A 13,180-nucleotide genomic window follows, 5' to 3' on the forward strand; every position below is an offset into this window, starting at 1 on the left:
TTTCTTCTTCTTTTTCAGTAATGCTTTGCTTATCCGAGGCTTCCTTCCCTTCCATATGAAGTTGGTGATTTGTTTCTCTATCACATTAGAAAATGACATTGGAATTTGGATCGGAAGTGCATTGTATGTATAGATGGCTTTTGGTAGAATAGACATTTTTACTATGTTAAGTCTTCCTATCCATGAGCAAGGTATGTTTTTCCACTTAAGTAGGTCCTTTTTAATTTCTTATAGTAGTGCTTTGTAGTTTTCTTTGTATAGGTCTTTTACATCCTTGGTAAGATTTATTCCTAAGTATTTTATCTTCTTGGGGGCTACTGTGAATGGTATTGATTTGGTTATTTCCTCTTCGATGTTCTTTTTGTTGATGTAGAGGAATCCAAGTGATTTTTGTATGTTTATCTTATAACCTGAGACTCTGCCAAACTCTTCTATTAGTTTCAGTAGTTTTCTGGAGGATTCCTTAGGGTTTTCTGTGTATAAGATCATGTCATCTGCAAATAGAGATAATTTTACTTCCTCCTTGCGAATCCGGATGCCCTTTATTTCTTTGTCTAGCCTAATTGCTCTGGCTAGGACTTCTAGCACAATGTTGAGTAAGAGCGGTGATAAAGGGCATCCTTGTCTGGTTCCCGTTCTCAAGGGAAATGCTTTCAGGCTCTCTCCATTTAGAGTGATGTTGGCTGTTGGCTTTGTATAAAAAAAAAAAAATTTTTTTTTTTTTTGATGCCCTTTATTATGTTGAGGAATCTTCCTTCAATTCCTATTTTGGTGAGAGTTTTTATCATAAATGGGTGTTGGACTTTGTCGAATGCCTTTTCTGCATCAATTGACAAGATCATGTGGTTTTTGTCTTTTGCTTTATTTATATGGTGGATTACATTAATGGTTTTTCTAATATTAAACCAGCCTTGCATACCTGGTATAAATCCCACTTGGTCGTGGTGAATTATTTTTTTGATATGTTGTTGAATTTTATTGGCTAGAATTTGGTGAGGATTTTTGCATCTATGTTCATGAGGGATATAGGTCTGTAATTTTCTTTTTTTGTGATGTCTTTACCTGGTTTTGGTATCAGGGAGATGTTGGCTTCATAGAATGCGTTAGGTAGTAGTCCATCATTTTCTATGCTTTGAAATAACTTTAGTAGTAGTGGTGTTAACTCTTCTCTGAAAGTTTGGTAGAACTCTGCAGTGTAGCCATCCGGGCCAGGGTTTTTTTTTGTTGGGAGTTTTTTGATTACCGTTTCAATCTCTTTTTTTGTTATGGGTCTATTTAGTTGTTCTACTTCTGATTGTGTTAGTTTAGGTAGGTAGTGTTTTTCCAGGAATTCATCCATTTCTTCTAGGTTTGCAAATTTGTTAGAGTACAATTTTTCGTAATAATCTGATATAATTCTTTTAATTTCAGTTGGGTCTGTTGTGATGCGGTCCTTCTCGTTTCTTATTCGGGTTATTTGTTTCCTTTCCTGTATTTCTTCAGTCAGTCTAGCCAATGGTTTATCAATTTTGTTAATTTTTTCGAAGAACCAGCTTTTGGCTTTGTTAATTCTTTCAATTGTTTTTCTGTTCTCTAATTCATTTAGTTCAGCTCTAATTTTTATTATTTGTTTTCTTCTGGTGCCTGATGGATTCTTTTGTGGCTCACTTTCTATTTGTTCAAGTTGTAGGGACAGTTCTCTGATTTTGGCTCTTTCTTCTTTTTGTATGTGTGCATTTATCGATATAAATTGGCCTCTGAGTACTGCTTTTGCTGTGTCCCAGAGGTTTTGATAGGAAGTATTTCTATTCTTGTTGCATTCTATGAATTTCCTTATTCCCTCCTTAATGTCTTGTATAACCCACTCTTTTTTCAGGAGGGTATTGTTCAGTTTCCAAGTATTTGATTTCTCTTCCCTAATTTTTCTGTTATTGATTTCCACTTTTATGGCCTTGTGGTCTGAGAAGATGCTTTGTAACATTTTGATGTTTTGGATTCTGCAAAGGTTTGTTTTATGACCTAATATGTGGTCTATTCTAGAGAATGTTCCATGTGCGCTAGAAAAAAAAGTATACTTTGCAGCAGTTGGGTGGAGAGTTCTGTATAAGTCAATGAGGTCAAGTTGGTTGATTGTTATAATTAGGTTTCCGTGTCTCTATTGAGCTTCTTACTGGATGTCCTGTCCTTCTCCGAAAGTGGTGTGTTGAAGTCTCCTACTATAATTGTGGAGGTGTCTATCTCACTTTTCAGTTTTGTTAAAATTTGATTTATGTATCTTGCAGCCCTGTCATTGGGTGCATAAATATTTAATATGGTTATATCTTTCTGGCCAATTGTCCCTTTTATCATTATGTAGTGTCCTTCTTTATCCTTTGTGGTGGATTTAAGTCTAAAGTCTATTTTGTCAGAAATTAATATTGCTACTCCTCTTCTTTTTTGCTTATCGTTTGCTTGACATATTTTTTTCCATCCTCTGAGTTTTAGTTTGTGTGTCTCTAAGTCTAAGGTGTGTCTCTTGTAGGCAGCATATAGACGGATCGTGTTTCTTTATCCAGTCTGAGACTCTCTGTCTCTTTATTGGTGCATTTAGTCCATTTACATTCAGCGTAATTATAGATAAGTCAGTGTTTAGTGTTGTCATTTTGATGCCTTTTTATGTGTGTTGATGACAATTTCATTTTTCCACTTACTTTTTTGTGCTGAGACGTTTTTCTTTGTAAATTGTGAGATCCTCATTTTCATCGTATTTAACTTTATGTTTGCTGAGTCGTTACGTTTTTCTTGGTTTTTATTTTGAGTTATGGAGTTGTTATACCTCTTTGTGGTTACCTTAATATTTACCCCTATTTTTCTAAGTAAAAACCTAACTTGTATTGTCCTATATCGCCTTGTATCCCTCTCCATATGGCAGTTCTATGCCACCTGTATTTAGTCCCTCTTTTTGATTATTGTGATCTTTTACATATTGACTTCAATGATTCCCTGTTTTGAGCATTTTTTTTTAATTAATCTTAACTTGTTTTTGTGATTTCCCTATTTGAGTTGATATCAGGATGTTCCGTTCTGTGACCTTGTGTTGTGCTGATATCTGATATTATTGGTTTTCTGACCAAACAATTTTCTTTAGTATTTCTTGTAGCTTTGGTTTGGTTTTTGCAAATTCTCTAAACTTGTGTTTATCTGAAAATATCTTAATTTTGCCTTCATATTTCAGAGAGAGTTTTGCTGGATATATGATCCTTGGCTGGCAGTTTTTCTCCTTCAGTGCTCTGTATATGTCATCCCATTGCCTTCTTGCCTGCATGGTTTCTGCTGAGTAGTCTGAACTTATTCTTATTGATTCTCCCTTGAAGGAGACCTTTCTTTTCTCCCTGGCTGCTTTTAAAATTTTCTCTTTATCTTTGGTTTTGGCAAGTTTGATTATAATATGTCTTGGTGTTTTTCTTTTTGGATCAATCTTAAATGGGGTTCGATGAGCATCTTGGACAGATATCCTTTCGTCTTCCATGATGTCAGGGAAGTTTTCTGTCAGCAGATCTTCAACTATTCTGTGTTTTCTGTCCTCCCTCCCTGTTCTGGGACTCCAATCACACGCATGTTATCCTTTTTCATAGAGTCCCACATGATTCTTAGGGTTTCTTCATTTTTTTTAATTCTTTTATCTGATTTTTTTTCAGCTATATTGGTGTTAATTCCCTGGTCCTCCAGATTTCCCACTCTGCATTCTAATTGCTCCAGTCTACTCCTCTGACTTCCTATTGCGTTGTCTAATTCTGTAATTTTGTTGTTAATCTTTTGGATTTCTGCATGCTGTCTGTCTATGGATTCTTGCAACTTATTAATTTTTCCACTATGTTCTTGAAGAATCTTTTTGAGTTCAACTGTTTTATCAGTGTGTTCCTTGGCTTTTTCTGCAGCTTGCCTTATTTCATTTCTGAGGTCATCCCTGATGTCTTGAAGCATTCTGTAAATTAGTTTTTTATATTCTATATCTGATAATTCCAGGATTGTATCTTCATTTGGGAAAAGATTTTGATTCTTTTGTTTGGGGGGTTGTAGAAGCTGTCATTGTCTGCTTCTTTATGTGGTTTGATATCGACTGCTGTCTCCGAGCCATCACTAAGATATTGTAGTGATTTACTCTATATTTGCTCACTGAGTCTTATCTTGTTTTGTATTCTTTCAATATACATGGACGGGCTACCAGATTGTGCTGTCTTGATTGTTGTAGCCCTTGACTTACTTATGACCTATTACCAGCTGGTTTGGGCTGTTGCCAGATATATATGCCTGAGTCTATTCACTTTTCTTGACTGGAATCTGATTTTGGGTCATCAAGTGTGTGATGCACCCTAACACCTATCCACCTTGAGAAGTAGTGGTGATAGTTGTGTGCACCAGATTCTATTAGCAGCTGGGGTTCACACTCCAGGGGGGGCAGGATGCTGACAGGCTTCCCCCAAGTGTCAGTGAGGTAGGTGTGTCTCTATTCCTAAAGCACCTTGGTGGGAGGGCTCTGCAGCTGTACCTTAGGCCCCCAATGCAAGTACCTCTACAGATTGGTAGGTGTCACCCTCCTTAGACCCCTAAGGCAAGAGCCTAAGTGGTCTGGGGGGAGCTTCAGCCCTCAGTTCCCTGTTGTGGGTCAGTTAGGGCTCTGTTGAATAAGCAGAGATATCAGACCTGGGAATGCAGTCAGATCCCTATCAGAAATGCCTTTGCATTATAATAGCCACCTTGTTCCCTGTAGGGATGAAAGCCCAAGATATGGATCATATATGCTTGGCTGGAGCTGTTTCTGTGTTTTTAGTCCAATTAGGGAAGGATTTTTGGTCCCTGGGTGTTTTGTGGTTGCTTCTCTCAGGCTGGAAGAATGGGTTAGGAAAAGACCGAAAAAAAAAAAGGGGGGGGGAAGAAAAGCCGCGGAGCCGGAGCCGTTCTCCCTCTGGCTCAGGAAATTCCAATGTTAATGAAGCCGCCTGGGAAGGGGAGGGGAGGGTTCAGAAAAAAAGGAGAGAGTAGCACCCCGGAATATAGACAAAGTTACTTATCTTGCTTGGGATGACTATTTTATCTGAGATTCCCGAGGGGTGTCTTGCCTATGTGTGCTGGCTGTGTAGAGATTGCCCCCAAGGGTCTGGCCCGCAGAAGCCCCAGTCAGTTCCTCCGCTGCCAGTCCAAAGCCCAGCGTCAAGGTTCCCCGGCTGGGACGCTGCACTCCCGGCTTCAAAGTCAGTCGCTGCCTCCCGGGGACTTCTCCTCCCACCAGCTGTGTCGCCGCGCCGCCCGTGCGGACTGGCTGGGCCCCCTCCCGGGGTCAGTTCAGGGGGGTAGGACTGTGCCCCGTGTATGCGCCGTGACAGGATGCCGTGCTCAGCTCCCCTGTGCCCAGTCCAGAGCCCGGCGCCAAGGTTCCCTGGCTGGGATGCTGCACTCCCAGCTCCAAAACCAGTCACTGCCTCCCGGGGACTTCTCCTCCTTCCAGCTGCATCACCACGCCGCCCGCGCGGACCCGCTGGGCCCCCTCCTGGGGTCAGTTCAGGGGGCTAGGGCTGCGCCGTGTGTTTGCGCCATCACAGGATGTTGTGTTCAGCTCCTCTGCGCCCAATCCTAAGTCCGGCGTCAAGGCTACCTGACTGGGACGCTGGCTCCAGGCTCCGAAAACAGTCGCTGCTTTCCCGTAGTTGTTCGTTCCCCGTCTCTGTCACTCAGGTCAACTCTTTAAATCTGTGTTTGTTGTTCAGGGTTTGTAGATTGTCATGTATGTGATTGATTCACTTGTTTTTCCGAGTCTTTGTTGCAAGAGGGATCCAAGGTAGCGTCTACCTAGTCAGCCATCTTGGCCCCCTCCCTCCCAACATATTTAAAAACCTAGAGGAAATGGACAAATTTCTAGAAACACACTACCTACCTAAACTAACACAAACCAAGGTAGAAAAATGAAACAAACCTATAACAAAAGAAGAGACTGAAGAGCTAATACAAAAAAAAGTCTCAACAAAAAAAAAAAGCCCTGGCCCTGACTGGCTTTACTGGAGAATTCTACCAAACTTTCAGAGAAGAGTTAACATCAGTACTACTAACGGTATTTCAAAGCATAGAAAAGGATGGCATACTCCCGAATTTATTCTATGAAGCCAGCATAACCCTGATACCAAAACCAGGTAAAGAAACCACAAAAAAAAAAAGAACATAGAAAATTACAGACCAATACCCCTCATGAACATAGACACGAAAATCCTCAACAAAATTCTAGCCAATAGAATTCAACAATATATCAAAAAAAAAAAAAAAAAATTCATCATTACCAAATGGGATTCATACCAGGTAGGCAGGGATCCTTCAACATTAGAAAAACAATCAATGTAATCCATCATATAAATAAAAGACAAGAACCACATGATCTTACCAATTGATGCAGAAAAGGCATTTGACAAAGTTCAACACCAATTCATGATAATAAAAAGTCTCAGCAAAATAGGAGTAGAAGAGAAATTCCTCAACAAATAAAGCGCATTTATACAAAGCCAACAGCCAACATCATCCTAAATGGAGAGAGTCTGAAAGGATTCCCCTTGAGATTGGGAACCAGACAAGGATGCCCTTTATCACCACTCAGCATTATTCAACATTGTGCTGGAGGTCCTAGCCAGAGCAATCACACTAGAAAAAGAAATAAAAGCGCATCCAAATTGGTAAGGAAGAAGTACAAGTATCCCTATTTGCAGATGATATGATCTTATACACAGAAAACCCCAAAGAATCCTCAAGAAAACTACTGGAACTAATAGAAGATTTTAGCAGAGGATCAGGATACAAGATAAACATACAAAAATCAGTTGGATTCTTCTACACCAACAAAGAGAACTTCGAAGAGGAAATCATTAAATCAATACCATTTATAATAGCCCCCAAGAAGATAAAATACTTAGGAATAAACCTAACCAGAGATGTGAAAGACCTATACAAAGAAAACTACAAGATGCTACTACAAGAAACCAAAAGAGACCTAAAGCCAAACCAAACCCGTTGCCGTCGAGTCGATTCTGACTCATAGCAACCCTATAGGACACAGTAGAACTGTCCCATATAGTTTCCAAGGAGTGCTTGGTGGATTCAAAATGCCGACCTTTTGGTTAGCAGCCGTAACTCTTAATCACTATGCCACCAGGCTTTCCTACATAAGTGGAAAAACATACCATGTTCATGGATAGGAAGACTCAACATTGTGAAAAAGTCAATTCTACCCAAAGTGATCTACAGATACAACACAATCCCGATCCAAATTCCAATGACATTTTTTAATGAGATGGAGAAACAAATCACCAACTTCATATGGAAAGGGAAGAGGCCTCAGATAAGGAAAGCATTACTGAAGAAGCACAAAGTGGGAAGCCTCACACTGCCTGATTTTATAAACTATTATACCACCATGGTAGTCAAAATAGCCTGGTACTGGTACAATAATGGATACACAGACCAATGGAACAGAATTCAGAAGCCAGATGTAAATTCATCTACCTATGAGCAGTTGATATTTGACAAAGGCCCTAAGTTCATTAAATGGGGAAAAGACAGTCTCTTTAACAAATGGTGCTGGTATAACTACATATCCATCTGCAAAAGAATGAAACGAGCTGTACCTCACACCATGTACAAAAACTAACTCGAAATGGATCTAAGACCTAAATATAAAATCCAAAATGATAAAGATCATTGAAGAAAAAATAGGGACAATGCTAGAAGCCCTAATACATGGGATAAATAGAATACAAACCATAACTAACAATGCACAAACACCAGAAGAAAAACTAGATAACTGGGAGCTCCTAAAAATCAAACGCTTAAGTTCATCAAAAAAAAAAAAAACCAAAATAGTAAAAAGATAACGTACAGACTGGGAAAAAATTTTTGGCTACGACATATCCAATAAGGGTCTAATCTCTAAAATCTACAAGATACTGCAACACCTCAACAGCAAGACAAATAACTCCATTAAAAAATGGGCAAAGGATATGAACAGACACTTTACCAAAGATGACATTCAAGTGGCTAACAGATACGTGAGGAAATGCTGAAGATCATTAGCCATTCCAAAAACCCACTGCCATCGATTTGATTTCAACTTACAGACACCCCATAAGACAGAGCAGAACTACCCCATACAATTTGCAAGGAGTGCCTGGTGATTTGAACTGCTGACCTTTTGGCTAGCATCCACAGTACTTAACTACTACACCAAATTAGCCATTAGAAAAATGCAAATCAAAACTACGAATCACCCCAACAAGGCTGACACTAATCCAAAAAACACAAAATAATAAATGTTGGAGAGGTTGTGGAGAGACTGGAATACTTATGCACTGCTGGTGGGAATGTAAAATGGTAAAGTCCCTTTGGAAATCAGTTTGGCTCTTCCTTTAAAAGCTAGAAATAGAAGTTCCATACAATCCAGCAATTCTACTCCTTGGAATATATCCTAGAGAAAGAAGAGCCAACACACGAATAGACATACGCATATCCACTTTCATTGCAGCACTGCTCACAATAGCAAAAAGATGGAAACAACCTAGGTGCCCATCAACAAATTATGGTACATACACATAATGGAATACTACACAACGATAAAGATCAATGATGAATCTGTGATACATCTCACAACATGGATGAATCTGGAGGGCACTATGCTGAGAGAAATTAGTCTCAAAAGGACAGATATTGTATGAGACCACTATTACAAGAACTCAGGAAAAGGTTTAAAAGCAGAAGGAAACATTCTTTGATGGTTAACAGGGTGGGGAGGGAGGGAGAGGGGAATTCATTAGATAGTAGACAAGAATCATCTTAGGTGAAGGGAAGGACAACACACAATACAGGGGAAGTCAGCACAACTGGACTAAAGTAAAAACTAAGAAGTTTCCCGAACACAACCAAACATTCTGAGGGTCAGAGTAGTTGGGGCTGGGGTCTGGGGACCACGGTTTTGGGGGATATCTAGCTCAATTGGTGAACAAAGTTTATTAAGAAAATGTTCTGCATCCCACTTTGGTGAGTAGCATCTGGAGCCACCTAAGATGCATCAATTTGTCTCAAACCACTTGGCGCAAAGGATAATTAAGACCACCAAAGACACAAGGAAAATATTAGCCCAAGAGACAAAAGGGCCACATAAACCAGAGACTCCATTAGCCTGAGACCAGGAGAACTAGATGGTGTCTGGTTACCACCAAGGACTACTCTGACAGGGAACACAAAAGAGAGTTCACGACAGAGCAGGAGAAAAGTGTGGAGCAGAACGCAAATTCGCGTAAAAAGACCAGACTTTGTGGTCTGACTGAGACTGGAGGAACCTCTGAAGCCATGGCCCCTGGACACTCTGTTAACCCAGAACTAAAACCGTTCCCAAAGCCCACTCTTCAGACAAAGACTAGACTGGGTTATAAAACATAAAACAATACTCATGAACAGTGTGCTTCTCAGTTCAATCAGATCCACGAGACCAAATGGGCAGCTCCCCTCCGTAGGCAGGATAAGAAGGCAGGAAGGGACAGGAACTGATTGCATGGACACGAAAAGCCCAGAAAAGGGGCAGTGTGCTGTCACACTGTAGGGATTGCAACTAATGTCACATAACAATATGTGTATAAATTTTTGTGTGAGAAATTAACTTGAGCTGTAAACTTTAACCTAAAGCACAATTAAAAAAAAAAAGTGTCTGTGGTGGATTTGTATTGTGATAATTCAGCTAAGATGGAACTTCTGTTTCCTAGAATTCTGTCCCTTACATAGTCGGGGATTAGTAAACCACAAGAGTTTTTGAAAGGCAGAAGTGATATAGTAGCAGTGATGTTCCTTTTTATGCTTGATGCTTTTCTGACACCAGACCAGGTACATGAAGACAGCCAGCTTTTCCTGCAGATCACCCTTCACTGAAGTTGGAGGCTTGGAGGCAGTGAGAAATGAATGTGGGCTACAGCCCATCCTCGCAGGTTTCAGTTCTCTTTCTTCTCCTACTTCATGTCCATCTTTCCTTCTTGACCGCCTTATGTGCAGACTTCAGGGTCTAGCACCAGACACAGAAGCAAGAGCCTCCCATAGACTATTTAACCAGCTACTACAATTAGTAAAGTCAAACTGCTATAGCCAACTCCTTATTTATATATATACAAACAAAAACTATATATACACATGCACAGACACACATATGTATTTATAAATGTGTGTGTGTATATATATATACATATATATCTTTTCCTCCCAGTGGTTCTGCTTCTCTGATGGAATCCTGACTGATAAAATGTCTTTGCAGCACCTCACATCAAGAAGGGAAATCTATTTCCCCACTCCTTGAATCTGGGCTGGCCTTGTGACTTCCTTTGCCTTAGAGAATGAAGCACAAATGATAGGGTCTAGTTCTGAGCCTAGACCTCAAGAGAGCTTGCATGGGAACAAGCCAAAACAGCCTGTTGGAGGATGAGAAACTACTACATGGAAGAGATTCCAGTTGTCCCAACCAAGGCTACCCTAGACCAACTTATTGCTAGCACTCCCACCAAAATATGAGAAAGCCAAGATCAGCAAAGTTGCCTGCTCAACACACAGCTGACCACAGCTGAGGCCAGAACCACCCAGCTGACCTATAAATGCACATTGTTTTCAGCTACACATTTTAATTAATTTTTTCCCACAATAGTGGCTAACTGACACACCCAGCATACTAATATTTTTCTTTTGTGAAATATAACATACCTACAGAAAAATACATAAAACATATATACAGTTGGACAAGTAATTATGAAGTGCTGAACACCCATGTAACTACCACCTAGGTCATTAGCAGCACCTCAAAAGCTCCTACTTTCTCTACCCTATGTGGCTTCTCATTTATTACCCCATCTTTCCCCATGATCCTGACTTTTGAGACAACCATCCCCTTGCTTTTTTGTATAGCTTCACTACATACTACGCAAAACAGCATTGCTTAGTTTTGCCTATTGCCAGCCTTTTTATTCTGTATGACTTTTTTGTCTAGGTTCTTTTGCTCAGCATTATGTTTGAGAGGTTCCCTCATGTTGCAACTATACTCTGTTCATTTTCATTGCTATGTTAGGCCTTGTTTTATAAATATACCCAAATTTGTGGGTATTTGGGGAATTTCCAGTTTGGGACGATTACTAAACTTTAAGTATTCTTGTATATTGGTGCATGAATTTCCCTGAAGCAGTAGCTCTCAATTTTTTCTGGTCTCAGAATCACAAAAATTAAATTAAAAAAAAAAAAAAAGTAAAAGAAAATTTATTGAATCCTGAGACTTTTAAAAATGTTTATAAAGTAATTCATTTAAAATAATAAATCCATTACCTGTTGTATTAGTTTCCTGAGACAGCCATAACCAATTACCACAAACTGGGTGGCTTAAAACCACTGAAATTTATTTTCTAACAATTCTGGAGGCCAGAAGTCCAAAATCAAGGTGTTGGCTGGGTTGGCTCCTTCTGGAGGCTTCGGGGCAGAATCTGTTCCGTGCCTCTCTCCAAGCTTCTGGTGGCTGCAGGCAATCCTTGACTTGCAGATGCAGCACTCCAATCTCTGCCTCTGTCTTCACAGGGCCTTCCCCTCTTTGTGTTCTGTCCGTGTGTCCCACTCATCTCTCTTGTTTCTCTTATAAGGACATCAGTCATTGGCTTTATGGCTCGCCCTCAGTCCAGGATAATCTCATCCTGAGATTCTTAACTTAGTTACATCTACAAACTCTATCTCCAAATAGGGTCACATTCATAGGCATCAGCACTTAGGAGTTGGACATATCTTTTTGGAAGACCCAAGTCAACTCGATACACATGTTAATATAAATTAACCCATTTTTGTGAAAAATAACTATATTTTCCAAATAAAAATTCGGTGAGAAGAGTGGCATTGTTTCACACTTTTATAAATCCCTTTAACGTATGTTTTCTTAGAAAAGCTGATTCTCATCTACTTTTACACCCAACCCCTTATGTTATTTTGGTTGAAATATATGATGGAAATCCAGCCTCAGACAGATACATCACAGATCTCTGAAAAGTTTTTAAACCCCTAGCAGTCTTTGGGCAACAATTTGAAAACTACTGCTCCAAAGTATATATATAAAATTAGTCCCTGGGTGTCACAGTTCATGCTAGACTACTAACTCTAAGGTTAGTGGTTAGAAGACATCCCAAGGGGCCGGGAAGAAAGGCCTGGCAATCTGCTTTCAAAAGATCACAGACTTGTAAACTTTAGAGAGAACTTTGAAACACACCAGGTTGCCGGGAATCGACCAGATGGCAACGGGTTTTTGTTTTTTAATTCTAAAGCAGAATTTCCAGGAGCAACAATTGTAAGGATGATGCAGGACTGGGCAATGTTTCATTCTGCTGTGCATAGGGTCTCTATGAGTTGGAACTGACCACATGGCACCTAACAACAACAACACATCTAGCTCTCTACATAGATACGGAGCCCCTGGTGGTGCAGTGGTTAAGAGCTCAGCTACTAACCGAAGGGCTGGCAGTTCGAGTCCACCAGCTGCTCCCTGAAAACCCTATGGGGGCAGTTCTACCATGCTATAGGGTCGCTATGAATCAGAATTGACTCAGTGGTAACAGGTTTTTATTTTTGGTTTATACATAAATACAGATTTATGTCTTTAACTTTAGTAGATAATGCCACATTGTTTTCCAAAGCAGTTATACCGATTTACACTGCCACCAACAATGTCTGTGGGATTTTGCTGCTCTATATGCTGGCGAATATTTGCTATTGCTACACTTTAAAAATTTTGCCTATCTGGTGGTGTGTAATGAATTGCATTGTGGTTTTAATCTTTTTTTTTTTCATTGCCATTGTATGTATGAAGAAACTGAGGTTTAGAAAAGCAACGTTATTTGCCTAAAGTCACGGAACTACCAAGTTAGAAACAGAACTCAGGTTTTCTCTTTCAAATCTAGTTTGCTTTCCACTCACCCACACAAATAATGCTTCTGTTTCCGGCCCAGTTTTCAAGAAGGCTCAGTCTCCCATAATTCTCTTCTCTCCTCTGTGCTGATTAAGAGCTCAGGCTTGCTAATCAAAAGGTTGGCAGTTTGAATCCACCAGCCGCTCCTTGGAAACTCTACTGGGCAGTTAGTTCTACCCTGTCTTACAGAGTCGTTATGAGTCGGAATCGATCGCAGGCAAT

Source organism: Elephas maximus, chromosome 2, assembly GCF_024166365.1.
Source record: "Elephas maximus indicus isolate mEleMax1 chromosome 2, mEleMax1 primary haplotype, whole genome shotgun sequence".
Lineage (NCBI taxonomy): Eukaryota > Metazoa > Chordata > Mammalia > Proboscidea > Elephantidae > Elephas > Elephas maximus.